Here is an 8,266-nt window from a genome sequence, read left to right as displayed (position 1 = left end):
GCGGGGCCCGGGACGGGGAAGGCGGTCCGGACAAGCAATCCCGCCCGCGGTCCCTCCGTCTGTCGCACGTGGAGCGGCACCTCGCCCGGGCGCGCGCCCGTTGGTGGGACCAGTGCGCGTTCATACGCCGGCTGCGACGCCGGGCAGGGGGCCCAGAGGCCTGTCTGCGTGATTTGGTGACCTGCAGCCATGTGATCTTGGGCAAGTCACTTAACCTCTTTGTCCAACAGTTTCTGTAAATAGGGAATCCGATAACTGTAGAAGGCTCAGAGCATCAGAATGTGATCCAGTCAGAGTAAGTGGCCGCGTGAGGTGAGCGGGTAAATTCAGTCCCTACTGGGCCTGCCTTTGGGGACAGTTGGGTCTTTCGTCAAGACCTAGAAGAAAGACAGTGCCCTATCCTGGTATCCTTGAGCCTGGATATTCAGGCAGCTGTCAGGGAGGGCTGAGCATGGAGTTTGAAGCCACACACACGGCCACACTTCCCAGAGGACGCCGTCATGCCTGTTACTGAGACAGGGACCTCCTAACAGACAGGGGGGCTGGAAGGCAGTCCCAGGCCCTGCACACCCCTCTCTGTGTACCCCGGGGGGCAACAGGTGCTTCCTCTTGGCTCTGGCTTGTCACCACCTTGGGGTACCACTTCTGGACCTGCTGCATTCTGAGAAACAGGTTTCCACACCCGGGACTCTGCTATCTGCTATGCTTGGGCTCAGCCGACTCTGCAGCTGGGCTGGGTTGTTGCAGGCAAGGACAGTTCTGGGCGGTGGCTTCCCAAGGGGCCTGTCTGTCCGCTCACCTGACCGCCCTGACTTGCCCGCTTTCCTGTGATAAGTCTGGGGAGCCCCTGTGGGCCTCCCGCAATGGTATGGCTTGACCTCGCCTGGGGAATTCACGGACGCCACCCAATTGGGGAATAACAGCTGGTCAGAAAGAAGGTCACATTCTCCATCCTTAAAGGGTCTGATTCTAGTTCCTGTTATTAGCAGCTGGTCACATGGTCACAGAACCCTGACTCCACTGTGATTCCCAAGCCCCCAGACCAGCCTAGCAGGCCTACCAGGGTCCCCATGTGAAGGCATGGGTCCCTGAGTTCCTTTCTTTTTAAAAATATATATTTATTTGGTTGCACCAGGTTTTAGTTGCATGCGTGGGATCTAGTTCTCTGACCAGGAGTGGAACCCAGGCCCCTTCATTGGGAGCATGGAGTCTTAGCCACTGGACCACGAGGAAGTACCCCGTCACACACACACTGAGTTCTTTTCTGCCTTCAAAGAAACATCACAAAATTATGCATTTTTCTCTGGTAGTGTCAGAAAACCAGACCCAAACATTTCATAAATGATAACTTGGGTGTGTGGGGTTGAATTCTGTCCCCACAAAAGATACCTCTAAGTCCCAACTCTTGGTGTCTGTGACTGCGATCTTAGCTGGAAGTGAGGTCATAGCAGGTGTGGTCGAGGTAAGATGAAGCTGGATGAGATTATGGAGGGCCCTCCTCCAGTGACAGTGTCCTTATTAGAGGGAAACTGAACACACTTCAGAGACACAGAGATGCGGAGGGAGCACCGTGTGAAGATGGAGGCAGAGACGGGGTGATGTGTTCACAAGCCAAGGGACCCCAAGGACTGCTGGTGCCACCGGAAGCTGGGAGAGAGGGTGGGGCAGATCGCTCTCACAGCCTCAGAAGGAACCAAGCCTTCAGTGTCACAAAGAACGGTGACACTGTGAGCTCGGACTTCAGCCTCCAGAACTGAGAGACAAGACCTTTCTGTGGATTAAGCTGCCCAGCGTGTGGTCCCGTTGCAGCAGCCACAGCAAACGCATACACCAGGCTGTTCAGAGCTTCAGGTGGGCAGCACTCCAGGTCTGTGGTTGCACAGAATGGCAGAGGGGCTTGTCACTGATTAACACTGGCAATGGACTTGGTGCATGAGCCCTTTCCCCAAGGGGACCCATGGAGGAGGAGTGAGGAAGGAGGACCGGGGTAAAGAGGAGGAGGGGCCCGCAATACGCAGTTCTGGGAAAGCGCTGCCAAGGCCTCTCCTAGTGGAGCCTGAACCTGGGGCTCAGGTTCAGACCTCCTCACAACAGGAGGCCCGATGTTGCCGAGGAAGTCCCCGTGGAGCTGAACCTCTGCTTTCCTGGGGGCTAAGCAGGCTCCAGGGGCTCTAGGGTCTGGCGCTTGCAGCTATGGGATCCCAGCATCTTTACTCCCATCCTTGATCTGCAAAACAGGCACCCAGCAGGGCGAGGGCTAGAGAATGCCAGGGGGCAGGGGGAGGCCACAGGGGAGACCCCCCAACCCTCCCTTTGCCTGGTGCTCACTGGCTGGAGCTGCTGTGGTTTTTCTGCCTGTCCTGGGACCCCTGCAACTGGAGACTGACTTTAACCCCACTCTACAGATGGGGCAACTGAGACCCGGGCCCCACCGTTGCTCGGGAAAGAGTACAAGAATCACCACCCAGTCAAGGAACCAGGGTTCAGCCTCATGCTGTGGGCCACAGACTAGATGACCTGAAGTAGGGCTCCAGTGGCCTGAGAAGTCAGAGAGGACCTGGTGTTCAGTGCTGGCCGCTGGCCAGGGCACCAAGGGACACGCCTTCAGTGACCTTGCAGTGTGACTCAGGAGGAGGCAGCTGATGGGGAAACCACTGGTCTTTCCCTGGCTACGGGAGCAGTCCAGGCTGCAATAAGGAGCCACGGCCTCCAAGCCACTCCACCATGGGGACCCGGAGCTGGGGAGCCCGGGAGAACTCAGCAGGGCCAGGCCTGCTCCAGCAGGAAGGACCAGCCGAGCCACGCTGAGCGCCTGCACCCACGACCTCCTCTGGCCCCCAGCCAGGTTCTCACATCACGGAGCGGGTGGTGAGGGGGTTTTCAAGGCTCAGAAATGAAGACACTTGCCCCGAGTGGACACATTCAAGTGGCAGACAGATGGGCCTCAGTTTCCTTTATTTGAAATAAGACTAAAAGTAGTCCTGCTTCCTGGGGAGGCCGTGCCGTCTAGGCTGCAGGCCCAGCTCCCCGGAGGCTCCATCTTCGGATGCTGTTCTGTTCTTGCTCTCAGTCAGGTCTTCTCGGCTCCAAAGTCCAAGTCGTCTCCTTTCTTTTCTTTTAAAATTAACTGCCTCCTATTCTAAGTCACAGGTCCTCTGAAAGTGAAAGCCACTCAGTCTGAATACTGGAGTGGATAGCTCTTCCCTTCTCCAGTGGATCTTCCGGATCCAGGGTCTCCTGCGTTGCAGGCAGATTCTTCACCAACTGAGCTACTAGGGAAGCGCTGAGGTCCTCTGAGCCCCAGGCTTTTCATGGCTAAAGTGGGTAGAGAGTCCTGCTTAGCTCACGGCGACGTGAGGCACATATGAAGTGTTGACGTGACACCGCAGCCCAGCCCTACTCGCCACAGCTGAAAGACGAGAGCAACCCAGATGCCGGCAGCTGGTGAAGGGATCAGCAGAAAGCACCGCCACGGGGTGGAATGTGACTCACCAGAGGCAGGCTCGAAGCGCTGGTAGCTGGTACCACATTGCAAACAGCATGGTCAGTGAGAGAAACCAGACCAAAACTTGGGAATCCTGGAGCTGCAGGATTCCACTCAATCGAGAGATCCAGGATAGGCAGGTCATAGAGACGGGAGGAGGAGGAGCTGTTGCCGGGGGTGGGCGGGGGGTGGGGGTGGGGGGCTGGGGGGGAAGGAGTGGGGAAGGCCAGGGGTTTCTTTTCGGGGTGACAGAAAGTTTTGGAAATACATAATGATGGTTGCATAACATGGCACAAACTCAGTGATACTGACTTGACACTAAAATATGGTTGAAATGGTTCTGTGTACTCTGCCACAGCACAGGCGGCTACATGAGAAGGGGCCTCACTCAGTGGGCCCCTGACCACTTCTCTCCTTTCCTCGGCACCCCCTTCCCTCCCCTCCCCTCCCCCCTCCCCTCCCTCCCTCCCCTCCCCCTCCCCAGGAAGTAGAGCTTGTGAGGGAAGCCGGTGGGGAGAAAGTCTGCAGAGAGCACCCTGAGGGCTGAGCTGCTTAGAAGGAGCATCTGGAGCTGAGGAGGAGGCCATCCCGGCCAGAAGCTCCCCAGGGTCTGTATCCCAGGCCAGGAAGGTGGCAGGGTTGAGGCTCTTGAACGGTTTGTCCCAAGACCTGGAGGCGCCGGGAGAAAGGCCAGGCAGGGGCTGGGTCCCCAGACGCCGGGGCGGAAGCCAGAACAATGGAATCCCCTGCGTTTGGAGCCCGTCCAGCACAGTTCATATTTTCCATGAGAGCAGGCGGGGAGAGGAGAGAGTGCGAGGCCGGGTTTCCCCAGCCCCCGCCCGGACGCTCGGCCAGCCCAGCGCCTGGTCCCCACAGTCCGCTGGCCACAGCAGAGCCGCAGGAGTGCTGCTGTCAAGCTGGCTGCGGCGGAGGTGCCCTGTGGCTCTGGAGGCTGGGAAGGATGCCACGGAGCCAGCCCGCCAGCCAGAACGACAGGTGCACACCTCAGATTTGCCCAGCACCCCCAGCCAGCCGCCTTGCTTATCCAGGGGGCCTCTGGGAGCCAGGAAATCAGCAGGGGTGGCCTCAGAGGGGCCAGGGATGCGGTACAAGGCCCGGCACGGCCCCACCACGGTCTCTCGCTCAGCGCCTATTTGCTCTCACTTCACACACAGTACTCACAAGGCTGGTCTCTGCGGCCCAAGCCCAAGGCAGACCGGAAGCCGCTCCTGGCGGGGAGGTAGCCCCGGAGCGACATGAAGAGACTGGCGCTGGGTGAAAAGGACGCGCAGAGGCCCCTCCCCAGGGTGGGCCTCTCATCCCCACCCTCCCGCCCCGCAGAGTCACGGGTCTGGGCTTGTTCCAGGCTCTGCCCACCCACTCTGAGGCCTTGGGGAAGCCCTGTCGCCTTCAGGGGCTCAGAGCTCAGCAAGCCCAGCTTCCCCTTCTTGCCGCTGCGAGGCTCAGGCTCCAGGCCACAACCTTGACCCAGGAAGAATGCAGGAGCTGTGTTCAGGAGGCCTCCTTGCTTGAAGGAGAGGCTGACTGTGCGCGCGCACACGCATTTGTACAAACACCTTCAGAGTTTCACTGAATCCTTGCAGGAGGCAGATGGCCACCCTCTCTGTTTAAAGAGAGGGAAATAGAGAGGTGGTGCAGAGACAAGATGGAACCCTCCGTCCTTTCTTATTTCTGGCTTAATTCTCTCCAGTGCAACCCACTGAGAGATGTATCTCTAAAAGGCAGAGGTACTGGTTACCTTAGCGGGGCTTCCCAGGTGGCTCAGTGGTAAAGCATCTGCCTGCCAATGCAAGAGAGGTGGGTTAGATCCCTGGGTCGGGAAGCTCCCCTGGAGGAGGAAATGGCAGCCCACTCCAGTACTCTTGCCTAGAGAATTCCGTGGACAGAGGAGCCTGGCGGGCTACAGCCCACAGGGTCGCAGAGTCGGACACGCCTGAGCAGCTGAGCACGCACACACGTGGGTCACCTGCTGCTCAGACAACCAGCCCTGCATTTGTTCTCAGTGCCGGGGCGGCAGCTTGGGCCCGGCTGGGAGGCTGCGTCCCCCAGCGCCCCAGGTGCTCCTGGGCTGCATGCTCAGCCGGCCTCCCTCCGGCGGGGCAGTGGTGCTGACTCAGCGGTTCCCACGGCTCCGGCTGGCGACCTCGGGCACCCTCACCTGGAGTCTCAGGGAGGCCAGAGGGTGCAAGCCAGAGTCCCGAGGCCTGGTCTGCTTGTGTCCGCCATCATGATGCTCCGTTACCCAAAGCCAGTCCCAGTGCCGAGGGGCGGGCAGGACAGGACGAGAAGGACAGATCGTGGTGTGCGTGCAGGGCCACGGCTAGGACGGTCTGGATTCGGTGGACTTTCCAAAATGCGGAAGGACTTCGCCAAGTCCCGCTGCTCAGCGGGATGGTCCTCGGTCAGCTGGTATGTTCCTCTCCCCGCTGTGGGCCTCAGGGAGCAGCTGGGAGAGGGGGATCTGGAGGCTGAGGTGCACGCAGGCTGCTCCTGGCAGCCTCCCACACTTCCCACCCTCTCCAGGAGCAGGGGGGCTCTCTGCCACCCCACCCCCACCTCATGGGCTGGGATCCAACGGGAAACGGACTGCGCCTGCCTCACAAGGCCCTGGACTTTGAAAGCAGCCCAGCAAGGAGGGCGGGCAGAACCAGAGTTCACCGCCGCCACCCCAGGCCCCCACCCCTGCCTGGGGCCGTGGGCGGGCTGACCGCACTTCCCGGTCCGGACCCGCGAGCTGCTCCCAGCCTGGTGACACTCTCCCCTCTCCAAGAGCAGAGACCCTACCCCTGCCCGCCCGCCCGCCCGCCCGGCAGCTCTCCAAGCCTCGGCCTCCGAGGCTGCAGAAGGCTGTAGCTCTCCGGGGGTCCCAGGGGTCTGCTGGAAGGGGCTATTCAGAGCTTGGCCGAGTCTCCTCCCCTCCCTGTAACCTGGGTCCCCCCCAACACGCCTCCAGGGACCAGCTCAAGTCACTGGTGGAGGGAGGGCTGCCCCACGGCTGGGAGGTCTCTGCCTTGCCTGGTAGACAGAGGCCACTGGCTTCCATGTGGCGTGGGGCAGGAGGGGGACCTGGGTCCCCAGATTCAAAGCTGGGCTGGACAGAGCTTTTTCCCACACACATGGGGAGGCCTGTTTCTCTGCCAGGGTGGGGCCTGGGGACTCACGGTGAGCCAGTCTCCTCCCACGTCCCCAGGACAAGTGCCTCTCCTGGGGAGCCCTGGAGGCTGCCCGCTCCCCAGGGACATGTAACTCCAGCCTGGGCTCACGGGAGGAGGGCCCCCCACCTTTCCAGCCACCAAGAGCTCGGACAGGAGGGACACTCATCCATGTGCTGGGAGCGTCCCCCACTGCCGGGTCCCTGCGGAGGGTGGGGCCGTGCCTGTCTCTCGTGGGCCCTCCCTGGCTCCTGGAGCCTCAGAACCAAAGTCACCCACACCTGCCCCTCCTGCCCCGCCTGCCCCATCCCTCCTGGAGGGCCTGGTGGGCGGCGTCAGGCAAGGAGCAAGGCCACAGCTTCCACGATGACGCCCTATCACAGGATAGCCACACACAGTGGGATGGCGACGTGTCTGGGATAGGTGCTCCATGCGTGTGTCCAGAATCGACACCATCACGGCCTCAGAGAGCAACCCTGGCTGGCACAGACCCGTGCAGGCCAGGCTGACGGCCACCCAGAGACACAGCGACTCCAGCAGCGCCTGTGCCCCGACCTCTGGGGCGGCTGGTGAAGTTTTCCTGACTCAATGAGGACCAGCACCGGGACACCCAGGGCGCCAGGCATGCCACGTGGAGCGGCCGGAGGACACGTCCTTGCTAGTCGGGGCCTGACAAAACGCGGTCCACTGGAGCAGGGAATGGCAAAGCACTCTGGTATTCTTGCCTTGAGAACCCCAGGAGAACCCCTTCTTACGGATGGGGTAGCTGGGCCCCACTAGGTCACTGGACAGGATGGCCAGGACCCTCGGCTGGGGGCCTTCTGCCTGTGGGCTCAGCGGCCTCTTCCTCCCCAGACACCCCAGCTGGTTCTGCAGCGTGGGCGGGGGACGGGCAGAGCTGGGGGTCCCAGCAGGCCGGCTGCCTGCTGCCCAGGGCCTCCCCCTGCCCTCTGGGCTCACTCCACTCACAGACGCCCCCACCCTCCTGCTCCCCAAGGGCCCCATCCGAGGCCGCCCCCTGCCCTGGGGCCCTGGGGTGCCCTGAGCACTCTCCTCCCTGCGGGAGCAGCCGAGGGGGCAGCTTCGCTGGGCGCGGTGGCCACGGCTGGGGGCAGGCAGCATTCACAGGTTCCTCACCAGCCCTCGGGCCCATCGTCTGCCCTCCCAGCAGCCAGCCTTCCTTCCACCTCCTGAAATGCAAAGCCAGCCCCGTTGTTCTTCTGCCAACAGCCCTTCCCCGTTCCCACGGCTCCCAGCTCCCAGGGAGAAGGCTGAACTCTTCAGCAAGCGTGCCAGCCGCCCCCCTCCACCCCGCCATCTCGGCCTTTGAGTGGCCCCCGCTGCTCTGGCCGCCCCTGCCAGTTCTGTCTCGGGGTGGGGGGTGGGCGCGGGCTGATTGTTCCCTCAGCAGGAAGACGCCCTCCCCACCTGCTCAGCCTCAGCCCCTCGCTTCCTCTTCCGGGTGTGTGTTCTGTGTTGGGGGGGGTGCAGCATGTTACTGACCCCCTGGCCACTGCCCCTTCCACGCTGTGCCCCCAGGTCTCCCCTGCCAGGGCCCCCGCCACCCATGCTGAGTGGTGCACAGCCAGAGTCCTGCCGACCTGGAGCC

At 61.7% G+C, this 8,266-nt stretch overlaps 1 long non-coding RNA gene across 1 annotated transcript; it reads right to left on the bottom strand.

Moving 5' to 3' along the window:
- Nucleotides 1-2,938: 2,938 nt before the first annotated feature.
- LOC138429610 (uncharacterized) lies at nucleotides 2,939-5,748 on the bottom strand. The gene is made up of 4 exons (XR_011252859.1): nucleotides 5,372-5,748; nucleotides 5,244-5,285; nucleotides 3,493-5,108; nucleotides 2,939-3,315 (listed from the first exon to the last, which is right to left on the bottom strand). It is a non-coding gene; the product is annotated as an uncharacterized lncRNA (long non-coding RNA).
- Between the last annotated feature and the right edge of the window lie 2,518 nt (nucleotides 5,749-8,266).

This window comes from Ovis canadensis, chromosome 24 (assembly GCF_042477335.2).
Source record: "Ovis canadensis isolate MfBH-ARS-UI-01 breed Bighorn chromosome 24, ARS-UI_OviCan_v2, whole genome shotgun sequence".
In the NCBI taxonomy this organism is placed as follows: Eukaryota; Metazoa; Chordata; class Mammalia; order Artiodactyla; family Bovidae; genus Ovis; species Ovis canadensis.
The sequence above is the reverse complement of the archived record's forward strand: the minus strand, read 5'-3'. Positions and strand labels throughout refer to the sequence as shown.